The 12,008-nt window shown below is 38.3% G+C and overlaps 1 protein-coding gene across 3 annotated transcripts in view; it reads left to right on the plus strand.

Annotated features, from left to right (window-relative positions):
• Nucleotides 1–12,008, plus strand: part of BMPR1A (bone morphogenetic protein receptor type 1A) — a 175,402-nt gene that overhangs the window by 73,832 nt on the left and 89,562 nt on the right. For 2 of the 3 annotated variants that reach the window (XM_045196188.3, XM_024561298.4), the window contains exon 2: nucleotides 11,753–11,867. The exons of the other annotated variant lie outside the window; for it this stretch is intronic. The gene's annotated coding sequence lies outside the window, so the exon portion shown is untranslated. The remainder of the gene's footprint in view (nucleotides 1–11,752; nucleotides 11,868–12,008) is intronic. 3 annotated transcript variants of the gene reach the window in all.

Genomic DNA, 12,008 nt, shown 5'->3' on the forward strand with positions numbered 1-12,008 from the left:
TGTTCCTGAAGTGCTTTTAGATGTAATCTTAGGTGTTTTTTTGAGATTTTTCTATCTTCATTAGGTAGGCCTTTGTATCTTTGTATCTATGAACTTCCCTCTCAGGCTACCTCCTCGGTGTCCCATAGGTTTGGGGTTGTTGTGTGTTCATTTTCATTTGTTTCCAGGTACTTTCTGATGTCTTCCCTTTATCTCATCATTAACCCATTCATTATTTAATAACATGTTATTCAGTCTCCATGAATTTGAATGTTTTTGAGTTTTTTCCTGAGGTTAGTTTCTAGTTTCAATCCATTGTAATTTGAGAAGATGCTTGATATGATTTCATTTTTCTTGAATTTGTTGAGGCTTGTTTTGTGGCCTACCATGTGTTCTGTCTTTGAAAATAATCCATGTGCCTTTGAAAAGAATGTATATTTTGCTTCTCTGGGATGAAATGCTCTGTAAATATCAATTAGGTCCATTTGATCTAGGATGTCTTTCATTGCCACAATATCCTTGTTGTTTTTTTTGTTTGGATTATCTATCCATTGCTGACAGTGGGGTGTTAAAATCCCTTGCAATGACTGTATTGCTTTTGATCTCATTCTTAAACGCCTCCAAGATTTTCCTTTTATATTTAGATGCTCCAATGTTAGATGCATATATGTTTACAAGGGTTATCTCTTCTTGTTGTACAACTCCCTTAAGTATTATGTAGTGACTTTCTTTGTCTTCTGATATGGCCTTTGTTTTGAAGTCTGTTTTGTCTAAGTATTGTTACTGCAGATTTTTTTTTCATGTCCATTTGCTCAGAATATTTTTTTTCCATCCCTTCACATTCAATCTGTGTAGATGTTTTGTTCTGCAGTGGGTCTCTTGTAGATATCATATATGTGGGTCATGTTTTCTTATCCATTCAGCTATCATGTGTCTTTTGATTGGAGCATTTAATCCAGTTATGTTTAAGGTTATTATTGATAGGTATTTATTCAATGCCATTTTTTCACTTTGTGCCTTTGTTCCTCTCTGTCTCTTTCTTCATCTTAAAGCAGTCCCTTTAGCATCTCTTGTAATGCTAGTTTAGTAGAGATGTACTTTTAGCCTTTTTTTTGTCTGGGAAGCTCCCTATTTCACGCTCCATTTTAAATTAGAGCCTTGCTGGATAGAGTAGTGTTGGTTGCAGGTCTTTTCATTACTTGAATTACTTCATGCCATTTCCTTCTGGCTTGTAATGTTTCTATTAACAAATCAGCTGATAGCCTTATTAGAGCTCCCTTGTGTGTTACTAGGTGTTTCTCCCTTGCTACCCCTAAAATTCTCTTTGTCTTTAAATGTTGTCATTTTAATTACATTGTGTCTTGAAGTGGGCTTCTTTGCATTCATCTTGACTGGGGCCCTCTGTGCTTCCTGAGCTTGCATGACTTTTTCCTCACTAAGTTAGGGAAGTTTTCTGTCACTAGTTGTTTCAAATAAGTTCTGTATCTCTTGCTCCTTTTCTCCTCCTCCTGTTATCCCTATGATATTAATATTGTTGCATTTCATGTTGTCCTGCAGCTCCCATAAACTATCATTGTTCTTTTTGAGTCTTTTTATGTTTTGTTGTTCTGAGTGGGTGTTTTTTTCTACCTTATTTTCCAACTTGGTGATTCAGTCTCTGCTTCATCTAGCCTGCTTTTAATTCCTTCTAGTGTATTCTTCATTTCCTCCTGGTTCTTATTTGTAGTTTCTGTGTCCTTTTTTCATGCTGATGTAGTTCCCACTAAATTCCTTGTACTTCTCACTGAGTTCCTTCAGCATCCTTGTAACCGTTACTTTGAACTCTGTCTGATAAATTGCTTGCCTCAATTCACTTACATTCTTTTTGGGGATTCTTCCTTTCCTTTTGATTGGGGGTTGTTTCTTTGTCTCCCCATTGTTTGTTTCTGCATATTATATTGATATTATATTGATCTGTTTTGACTCCTGTCTTCACGGGATGGCCTTCTGTGGCAGGAGACCTGTGGGGCTCAGTGGTGTAGTCTCCTTGAACTCCTGAGCTGCATACTCTAGAGATGTCCTTTATGCAGTTCATGTGGGCTCTCTTGTTATAATTGGGTTTTGGTAGTTGTTGGCTTGTTCATTGGTGGGTTGCCCCTCCAGCTGGCTGAGAGTCACAACCCCCACCATATCTTGTATGCTGTTGTACAGGAGCTGCCAGAGCAAAACAAAACCTGCAGCAGCGAAAATATCCCCTAACCACTACTGCAATATCAACAGCAAATGAGCTAAGATTAATAAAGTTGGAAAGAGAATATGAATATTATACAAAAGGAAAAAAGAATATGAGGTGACTAACAGAAAGAAAAATGATTTTGAGTGGGTAGACGGAGGAGAAATAATAAGAGTAGGGAATAGAAACAAGCTGAAGAAAAGAAGAAAATAAAATCTACAATGTAAATAAAATAGGGAAGGAGTAGGGCAAAATGGAGTTAGAAAGGGAAAGAGTACAATATGAGGTTAGAATAAAATAGTGGAAAAGTAGGAACCAAATTAAAGAAAACAACCACTGCAGTGACACCCACAACACATGAGCAAAGATTAGTAAAGGTGGAAAGAGAATAAGAATATTATTAGAAAGAAAGAAAAAAGATTGCAAGATATCTAAAGGAAAGAAAATTATTTTGAGAGGATAGAGATAGGAGAAATAACAAGTGTAACAGTTAGAAAGCAGGCTGAGGGAGAAAGTGAAGTTTACAACAAAAATAATACAGAGTAAGAGGAAGGTGAAATGGAATAGGATGGGGAACAGTAAAATATGAGATTTAAAATTTAAAAAGTGAATAACTAGGAATAAATTGAAGAAATGCAACAACAACCCTAATATCAATGACAACCAAGCAAATATTAATAGAGGTGGAATGAGAATAAGGATATTATAAGAAAGGGAAAATAATTTGAGATGACTAATGGAGACAAAGATGGTTTTGGGAGGATGGCAGGAGGAGAGTCAGTAAGAATGAGGAGTAGAAACAAGGCACAGAAAGGGAAAAAATAAAATTTAAAACAAAAATAAAAAGAAGAATGAAGACAAAATGGAGTAAGAGAAGGGATGAGCAAAATAAAAGCTTTGAAATAAAACTAAAAGAAAAATAATAAAAATAAAAAATACATTAAAAATAAAAATAGTGAAATAACAGGAACAAAATTGAAGACAAAGGAACAACGTTAAGAAGCTGTGCAGTAGAAAAATAGTGCAAATAATGAAAAAGAATGAGGTGGAATTCGTCTCAGCAGAATCTATGTTTGCCTACTGTTGTGTCCTTTTGGCTTCTCCCTGGTAATGTCAGCTGGTGTCCCACTCTAGCTTTAGGGAGCCTCTTCGAGGCTACAAGTGATCCACAGCCTGTGGCTGTCTGCTTCAGGCTTGGCTGGTCCTCAGTCTTTTGTCCTGCTGTGTTTTTTTTTTATCAGCACAAGGCTCAGGCGTGGTTCATCTAATGGTGAAAAGTACCCAGTGTACCACCTCCACCTACCTCTAGAGGGGCAATGGGAGGGTGGGATCCCTGGTTTTCTCCTGGGAGGCCCTGTTCAGTCTTAAGGGGAGATGGTGGGTGTGTTCCCCCACCCCTGCACTACACATCTTGGTCTCTCCCAGATTATTTCCTATAATGTGTAGTTTTTGATGAATTAGCTGTTTGTTTCTGTGAGGGGCCAGTCTGTGTAAAAGGGTGAGCTCTTTACTACTTGGTGCTGATTGGAGCTCTTTGTGAGAACTGAGGCTGGGTGGGGTCCTATGTCTCTCTTGCTGCGCCAATTTCTAATCTCTCTGCTCTGCTGTTTTCAGTGGAATAGGACCCAAAGAGGAGGCAGCAGAGTGTCTGATAAAAGTTCATAAAGGGCTCCTTTGGAGATTCTCTTTCTTTCCTCTGCTGAAATGCACCTGTCAGAGTGTTTTTGAGCCTGGCCTTACTCTTCTGTGAAACATGCAGTCCTACAGGTGGGGGTTGAGCACACCTTCCTCTTCCCAGAGCTTTGTGAGTGACCCTACCTGGCTGCAAAAATCTCAGGTGCTCAGCTTTTGCCTGACTAGCTTCCAGCCCACTACTCATGTGGGAGGCTCAGACCCAAACCCTCCTTTCTGCGCACAAGCACCCTGCTCACCAGCTATGCTGGGTGGGGCCTCACAATCCCTTCACCCTGCAGCCTTCTATTCTTCCTAGCAAACTGGACTCAGTGGGCATGAACCACACTTTCAATCTGGCCTTTTTGCTGGCAGGGCAGCTGCATAGTTACTTGCATGGAGTCCCTGGCCAGCCATGCCTCAGATCCCCTCTTTAAAAATGTCCCTGTGGAGAACCAAGATGGCGGCGTAGGTAGACACACTGCGCCTCCTCGCACAACCAGAACTGAGAATCGAACAGCAAGGGGGACCAACACCAAGGAAATAGAAAATAAACATTCATCCAGACTGGTAGGAGGGGCAGAGACGGGCACCGGGGTGGAGAGGACTCACGTGGCTGTGGCGGGACTGAGACTGGCGGAGTGTGGGACAAATGGCGCAGGCAGTCCGAGCAATAGCAGACCCTGCGGCCCCACATTTGCACAGATAAACCGAGAGGGCCGGACTCAGAGTGGCGGAGAGTGAACCAGGCAGAGCAGTGGGTAGCGCCCCGCGGCACCACATTCGCCCACAGATAAACCAGACGAACGGTGGGGAGCGAAGCAGACTGTGCAACCCAGGGCTCCAGCTGGGGGAAATAAAGCCTCAAACCTCTGATTGAAAGCGCCCCTGGGGGTTGGGGCGACAGCAGGAGAGACTCCCAGCCTCACAGGAGAGGTTGTTGGAGAGACCCGCAGGGGCCTGGAGTGTGCACAGGCCCACTTGCTTGGGAACCAGCACCAGAGTGGCCCAGTTTGATTGTGGGTGTCAGAGTGGGGGATTGGAGTCAGGAGGAGAGTGAGGCGGGCGCCGTTGCTCCCACTCGGCCCCTCCCCCACGTACAGCCTCACAGCCCAGTGACCAGCATTACCCCGCCCTGGTGAACACCGAAGGCTCCACCCCTTAAAGTAACAGACACGCCAAGACAAACAAACAAACAAACAAAAAATGGCCCAAATGACAGAATACTTCAAAGCTCCAGAAAAAATACAACTAAGCGACGAAGAGATAGCCAACCTATCGGGTGCACAGTTCAAAACACTGGTTATCAATATGCTCACAGACTTGGTTGAATCTGTTTGAAAAACAGATGAAAAAATGAAGCCTATGCTAAGAGAAACAAAGGAAAATGTACAGGGAACCAATAGTGATGAGAAGGAAACTGGGACTCAAATCAATGGTATGGACCAGAAAGAAGAAACAAACATCCAACCAGAAAAGAATGAAGAAACAAGAACTTGGAAAAATGAGGAGAGGCTTAGGAACCTCCAGGACATCTTGAAATGTTCCAACATCCGAATTATAGGGGTGCCAGAAGGAGAAGAGGAAGAACAAAAAATTGAAAACTTATTTGAACAAATAATGAAGGAGAACTTCCCTAATATGGCAAAGGAAATAGACTTCCATCCAGGAAGTCCAGGAAGCTCAGAGAGTCCCAAAGAAGGTGGACCCAAGGAGGAACACAACAAGGCACATCATAATTACATTACCCAAGATTAAACGCAAGGACCTACATCCAAGATTACTCTCTCCTTCGAAGTTATCATTTAGAATGGAAGGGAAGATAAAGTGCTTCTCAGATAAGGTCAAGTTAAAGAAGCTCATCATCACCAAGCCCTTATTATATGAAATGTTAAAGGGAGTTACCTAAGAAAAAGAAGATCAAAAATAGGAACAGTAAGAATGACAGCAAACTCACAGTTATTAATGACCACACCTAAAACAAAAACAAGAGCAAACTAGGCAAACAACTAGAACATGAGGGTTGTCAATAAGGGAGTGGGAGGGGGAGAGGGGGGTAAAGGTACAGAGAATAAGTAGCATAGATGATAGGTGGAAAATAGACAGGGGGAGGGTAAAAATAGTGTAGGAAATGTAGAAGCCAAAGAACTTATAAGTATGACCCATGGACATGAACTATGGGGGGGGAATGTGGGAGGGAGGGGGGTGGGCAGGATGGAGTGGAGTGGGGGGGAATGGGACAACTGTAATAGCATAATCAATAAATATATTAAAAAGAAAAAGAAAAAAAAAAACTTCACTGAATGAATAAATAAGCTCATGGGGGGGAAAAATGTCCCTGTGTAGCACCCACACCACAGCACTGAGCCATTGCCTGGGTCTCTCTGCACTCTGCCTCCCCAAAAGGCAAAAGTCTCTCTTGGTCAGGGCTGTCTGCAGCCTGCCGGTGCCTCCAACAGTTTCAGGAGACAGAATTTCTCTCTTGAACTCTCCTGGTTGGCACTGCAGTTTTGGGCCTGCTGGTTGATGTGTGTGTGCAGCCTGTGTCCCAGACTCTGTATATCCTCTCAAGTCTCTCTTGATTAGGGTTGGGGGTTCCCTGTGCAGGAATGGGGCCCTCCCTCCAGGAGGGGTGGAATGTACTAAGCTGTGTTTTCTGTCCTCTCCTCTGCTGCAGTTGTCTCTGTTCTTGGCTTCAAAAATTCGTATCAGCTAAGATTGTATTGATTGTTTAGGTCACTTGTTGGAAGATCAGTTGAAAATCTGTGCTGGGACATGAGCAAGTGGGCTCAGCTTCCACCTACTTGGCCACCATTTTCTCTTCTACATTTAACTTTTAAAGAAATTGCTAAACTGTTCTCCAAAGTGACTGCATCATTTTACAGCAGAGTGTGACAATGCCAGTTTCTCCATGCCCTTACCCCCATATGGAATTGCTTGTCCTTTTGATGATGGCCATTTCAGTGGGTATGTACTGATAGTTTATTGTAGTTCTAGTTTGTATTTTCCTAATGACTTACTATGTTTATAAAACATCTCTCCATGAGGCATAGTTGTATTTTAGAATCACAGGTACAGTGAAAGAGGTAAAAGTGGAGGTGGGCCAAATGAAGATGAGAGCCTGCACTAGATGTGCATAGAGATAAGGGAGACAGGTTTTAAAGACACATCAGAGTTAGAATAGGCAGCATTTGGTACTTTTCAGTGATTTTCATACTTGGCTGCCTAAATATAGTAGGTGAAGCAGAGGGAGATGGGCTAGTGATCCCAGGATCTCAAACTTTGACAGTTGGGTAGATGGTACCGCCATTAGCCAGAAAACTGAATACCAGTCCATAAACAGTTTTTGCGATGGCTTTTCTATTAATCCTGTTCTGTTGATGTGCCACTGGAGAAAATATTTGATATAGCTGTTTGGTAGTTTGGAAATATGTATCTAGTTCAAAAGAAGGATCTGGATTGAGATATAAATTTACGGGAGTTTTCATTGTGTACACAGCAGTTGAATTCATGGAAATAAATGGTGTATTCTTAAATCACTCTATCCGCTTACTTTTGGTAATTGAAAATTGCTTAAACAATATAAGGATTTGATATAATATAGAAAGATCCAAGTTTATAAAATTGTTCAAGGATTAGTTTGTTCAAGCATAAGAACACTACGAAGGACCCCAGATTCTTTCCATCTTCTAGTATATGTGTTATCTCTTGGGTTGTCCTCTGAGGCTGTGTCCTTCCTTATGTTCCAAAGATGGCTGCCATAATTCTCCTTGACACATTCAAACCCAGAGTTGCTCAGAGAAAAAGTGGATGTTCTTATCTGTGTGTCTTCTTCACATCAGCCAAGAAAACCTTTCCCAGAAGCGCCCCAGCAAACAGTCTCTTGTCTTATTGGCCAGAATTACATCAGATGCTTACTGCTAAACCACTCATTGGCAACGGGAATGGAAATTGCCACAATTGACTCAGACCAAAGTGTTCCAACCTCAGTGTTAAGCATTTTTTTCTCCTATCTCTTTTGGAAGAAGCTTTTTCTGCTTGCTTTGCATTTTGGTTCTCTGCTGTAGTTCAGATAAGTAAAGTTTTCTAGACAACTCAGTTTCACATCATTGAGTTGTTATTCAATACTTCAGATCAGCTAATATTTGTTGAAATCCTACTCTTTGTCATTTACTGGGTTAGATTCTGGGATACTGCAATGAATAAGAGACTTAGGAGTTTGGTGTGGAAATATGCTTAAGCAGAAGAGTGCAGTGATAGAATTATGTGTTAAAATTGATTTGTATTATGGGTTTAAAAGCATTGTTTATATATCTTTGGTTTTATGAGCAAAGGCATCTTGAGTTTCAAAATCAAGCTTATATTTAATTGAATCTTTCAGAACATTTAGAACACAGCCTGTTCAAAAGTTGAACTTCCTTTTCTGTGTTATGTGGTTATATACATTTTTTGTAGAAGTGCATGATAAACTAACCTAAATTATACTATTTACTTGACTTATATCTAAAAGCATATTAATGTCTTTCTGAAGCAATAATGTTTGAATTTTCCAGTAAATGTACCAAAAATTTTAACAGTAATACCTTTAGTTTAAGTGCCAACTGAAATGTTTTGTAAAATACTATTTTGTAATTAGGTTCTTATTTTTTTATAAAAAGTTACATGAACGCAGCTGTAGTGTTTACAGCAGTATTTGTACAGTATGTGTGGGGTGATTTATTGGGTGCTAAGAAGGAAGATGACAAGGAAGAAAGGATTTGGAATAGTAGAAGGAAAAAATGTAGAGTCAATGTTGCTGATTTTGTGAATACTAAGAAATCTATTTTTTTACATCAGATACAAACTTAAGTCATCTTAAATTTTCTTAGGCTTAGTATATTCATCAAAAGCCTATTTATGCTATTCTTTTTTATAAAGTAAATCTTATATATAGGAGTTAATGGGTGATGTTCTAGTAACTTCAGATCCAAAGATAGCTGTACTATCCACAATTGGTATTTATCACTGATGGGTTCTTTAAGGCACCCTGGTTAGTGATTTTTAAAGCACCTCAGTAGTTTAAGATTTAACCACTTTAATAATTTTGAGAACCAAGAAGGATGTGTATATTTTGATGGTAAAAAGAAGATATATTGTAAAGACAACATGGGGTTAAAATGAACTTTGCCCATTTGTTTACAGATGCTTACTGAGTATTATAGAATAGTAGATTATATCTAGGAGGGTTTGATTTCCATGAATTCTGAGTCATTAAGAAGCTTAGATATGTCTTTAGAAGAATTACTGTATTTTGCCATGTATAATGCGCTCCCATGAATAATGTGCACCCACATCACACTTTTGGCCCAAACTTTTAGGAAAAAATATCTTTTGTTTTAATTAAATTTTTTATTTATTTCTATTTAGATACTTGAATTTTGTATTATAAAGGATTTTTAGCATTTAGTTTTGATTATATTGTGTACAAGGAATTTTATGTAACAAATAATTACAAAACACAAGAACCAGACTCAAGGTATTTTAGGTACTACCCATGTATAATGAGCATCCTTGTTTTTCCCTCAAAAATTTGGACAAAAAAGTTCACATTATACACAGCAAAATATGGTGCCTTTTACTTAATGTGTTTTTCTAAAACTTACAGGCTTGAAAATTTCAGACAGAATCTTTGATGAAAATTTTATTACTTGCTCTGGCTGGGTAGCTTAGTTGGTTGGCTAGAGTGTTGTCCTGACACACCAAGGTTGTGGGTTTGATCCCTGGTCAGGGCACGTAAAAGAATCAACCAAGGAATGCATAGATAAGTGGAACAACAAATTGATGTTTTTCTCCCTACCTGCATCTATCCAAAATGTTAATAAATAAAATAATTTTTTCAAAGAAAATTGTATTACTTATACTTGTTTAGTATTTGGTTTTAACTGGATCCCTTGTGGTTGTTAAATACAAGTTCATGTGCTAAAAGCTTGTGTAAATTACTCTGTAAGTTAGATGATTAAAGTTGTTGGGTACATTTTCCCTATGCAAATCCTATTTCTACACATACATGTATTTATAGATCTCTGCTTATAGTACTGTAACACTATCTTGCAAAGTTAGGGAAAGCTTTACTTTTTTCATAGAATTTCTGAAATGCAAAAAGTGATTTGCAGACCTGTATTTCATGTGAAGCACATTCTGTCCTTTTGATTGTCTTTTATTTACTTCTTAGTAATGAAGTCAAATGTTACTTAGGTGGTATTAGATTCAGCCATTAGAAAAGGTTTTCTGAAGTGTATGTTTTGTTAAGTATTTGTACATGTAACAGAATAGAGGGAGGATAGATGATTCAGGACTTTGAACATGATCTGTTTGAAGATTCTTTTGTTTATGTATTTTCCTTTATTATTAACTTTAGATTTAGCTTAAAGCTTGAAACTTTTTTCCCCACACTAAGGATACTGTGTTGTAATAAATAGTGCTGTAATAAACAATGTTTGGTAAGTGGTTTGCTGTTAATTTTATTATTTCATCCATTGAAGATATCTGGTAGAATTAGAATCACACCGTATATTTTTAAACATAGTCAGTTTAATGGACTGTTTTAAACTTTATGAGAATAGGTTAATTTGATTGCCTCACCTCTCTCCTGCACACACCGTTAGGGAAGAGTGGAGTTGTTGGCAAACGAGATTTGGAGGAAAATCTTTATGCCATTTCTAAAATGGAAACGCAGTGTATTTTTTTTAATTAGTATAAGGGAAATTTAAAGAGTATCTCAAAAGTAATAATTTAAAAAACCTAAATACCTAGTCTCCATCCCTGCCCCCTCTCTTCATTTCTCTGAGTGATGGTCTGCGTCTTCCAGTTACGAGTACTCTGAAACAAACGTTAGGGATCTGGTTAAGTTGTAGGGAACTAGTCATTGAGAAGATTGACTGTTAAGGGCTGCTAAATGCAGACAAAGCAATACTGATTGCTTTCAGCGTCAGTCTGTCCACATGAAAGATTTAGCAAGCCTGTCTGCTGAGTGGCGACTCTTGACTTTAAGAAAGGCTGCTATCTGATATGGGAGGCCGTTTCAGATTGCCCCAGTTTACATGAATTTATAGTCGTCATTGCCAAGGCTACTAAACCTCCGTGTGACCTACATAATACTTCTTAAATGGCCTTGAAGAAAAGGCACTTTGACCTTGCAGTGAGACATAAGTAATGTTCACACACCTTGAACTTTTCCCTTTTAAAAATGAAACAATATGCTTTGCTTTTTGAAGTTTTAGTTAAAAGATACATTTGAAGAAATTATTTTTATGATCTTTAAGTAAACAGCACACACATCTTTAAATTTTTCATTCATTTCCAACTTCCAGATTTTTGAACATTGTCTCTTAATGCAAGAGGGTACTAATGGTGGTAGTAACCTAGGTAATTAATTCTTGCCCTCACATTTCCTGATATTCTAGGTATTAGTTTGACTGAAATTAAGAGTGCTTACTGAGACTTTGTGTTAGAAAGTGAAAATAGGGATACTATCTGGATGTTCAAATATATTTTTGCCTAAGTAGGGATCTGAATGTTGTAGAATTGTAAATTTTAGTCCTGCTTCTAGCTGATTCTGTTCGTCCAATTTAAGATGTGATCCTTTTTTTTTTTTTTTTTTTACAAAGGCCTGAGCTAATTCAGAAATTTTACATGTAATTTTTCCCATAGAACTACTATTACCTTTGTAAAATTGAAAATACTCAAAATGGTAATTGATAGGTTTCTAAATTACTGTAGAACTTTTTATTGAATTTACATTGAAAATGTATAGTTTTACACGTGATGGATTTTTAGTATTGCTTTTATATGTGTTATTGCAACAAATACAAGCTCTTTCAGTCTGAAATAAGTTCTTTTTTCCCTAAACAGATTTATGAAAATATGCATCAGTTTAATACTGTCTTGGAATTCATGAGATGGAAGCATAGGTCAAAGCTGTTTGGAGAAACTTGGAAGTACAGTTTTATCTAGCCCCATCTCTGAGGTAAGGAAAAGACTCTTAAGAAAATAGAATAATAGGGAATTTCTTACTAAATTTTTTAAAAATTATTTAATTTATTTTTAGGATGTGGAAGGGAGGGAGAGAGAGAGAGAACCATAGATATTGAAGAGAAATATTAAACGG

Source organism: Desmodus rotundus, chromosome 4 (assembly GCF_022682495.2).
Source record: "Desmodus rotundus isolate HL8 chromosome 4, HLdesRot8A.1, whole genome shotgun sequence".
Taxonomy (NCBI): domain Eukaryota; kingdom Metazoa; phylum Chordata; class Mammalia; order Chiroptera; family Phyllostomidae; genus Desmodus; species Desmodus rotundus.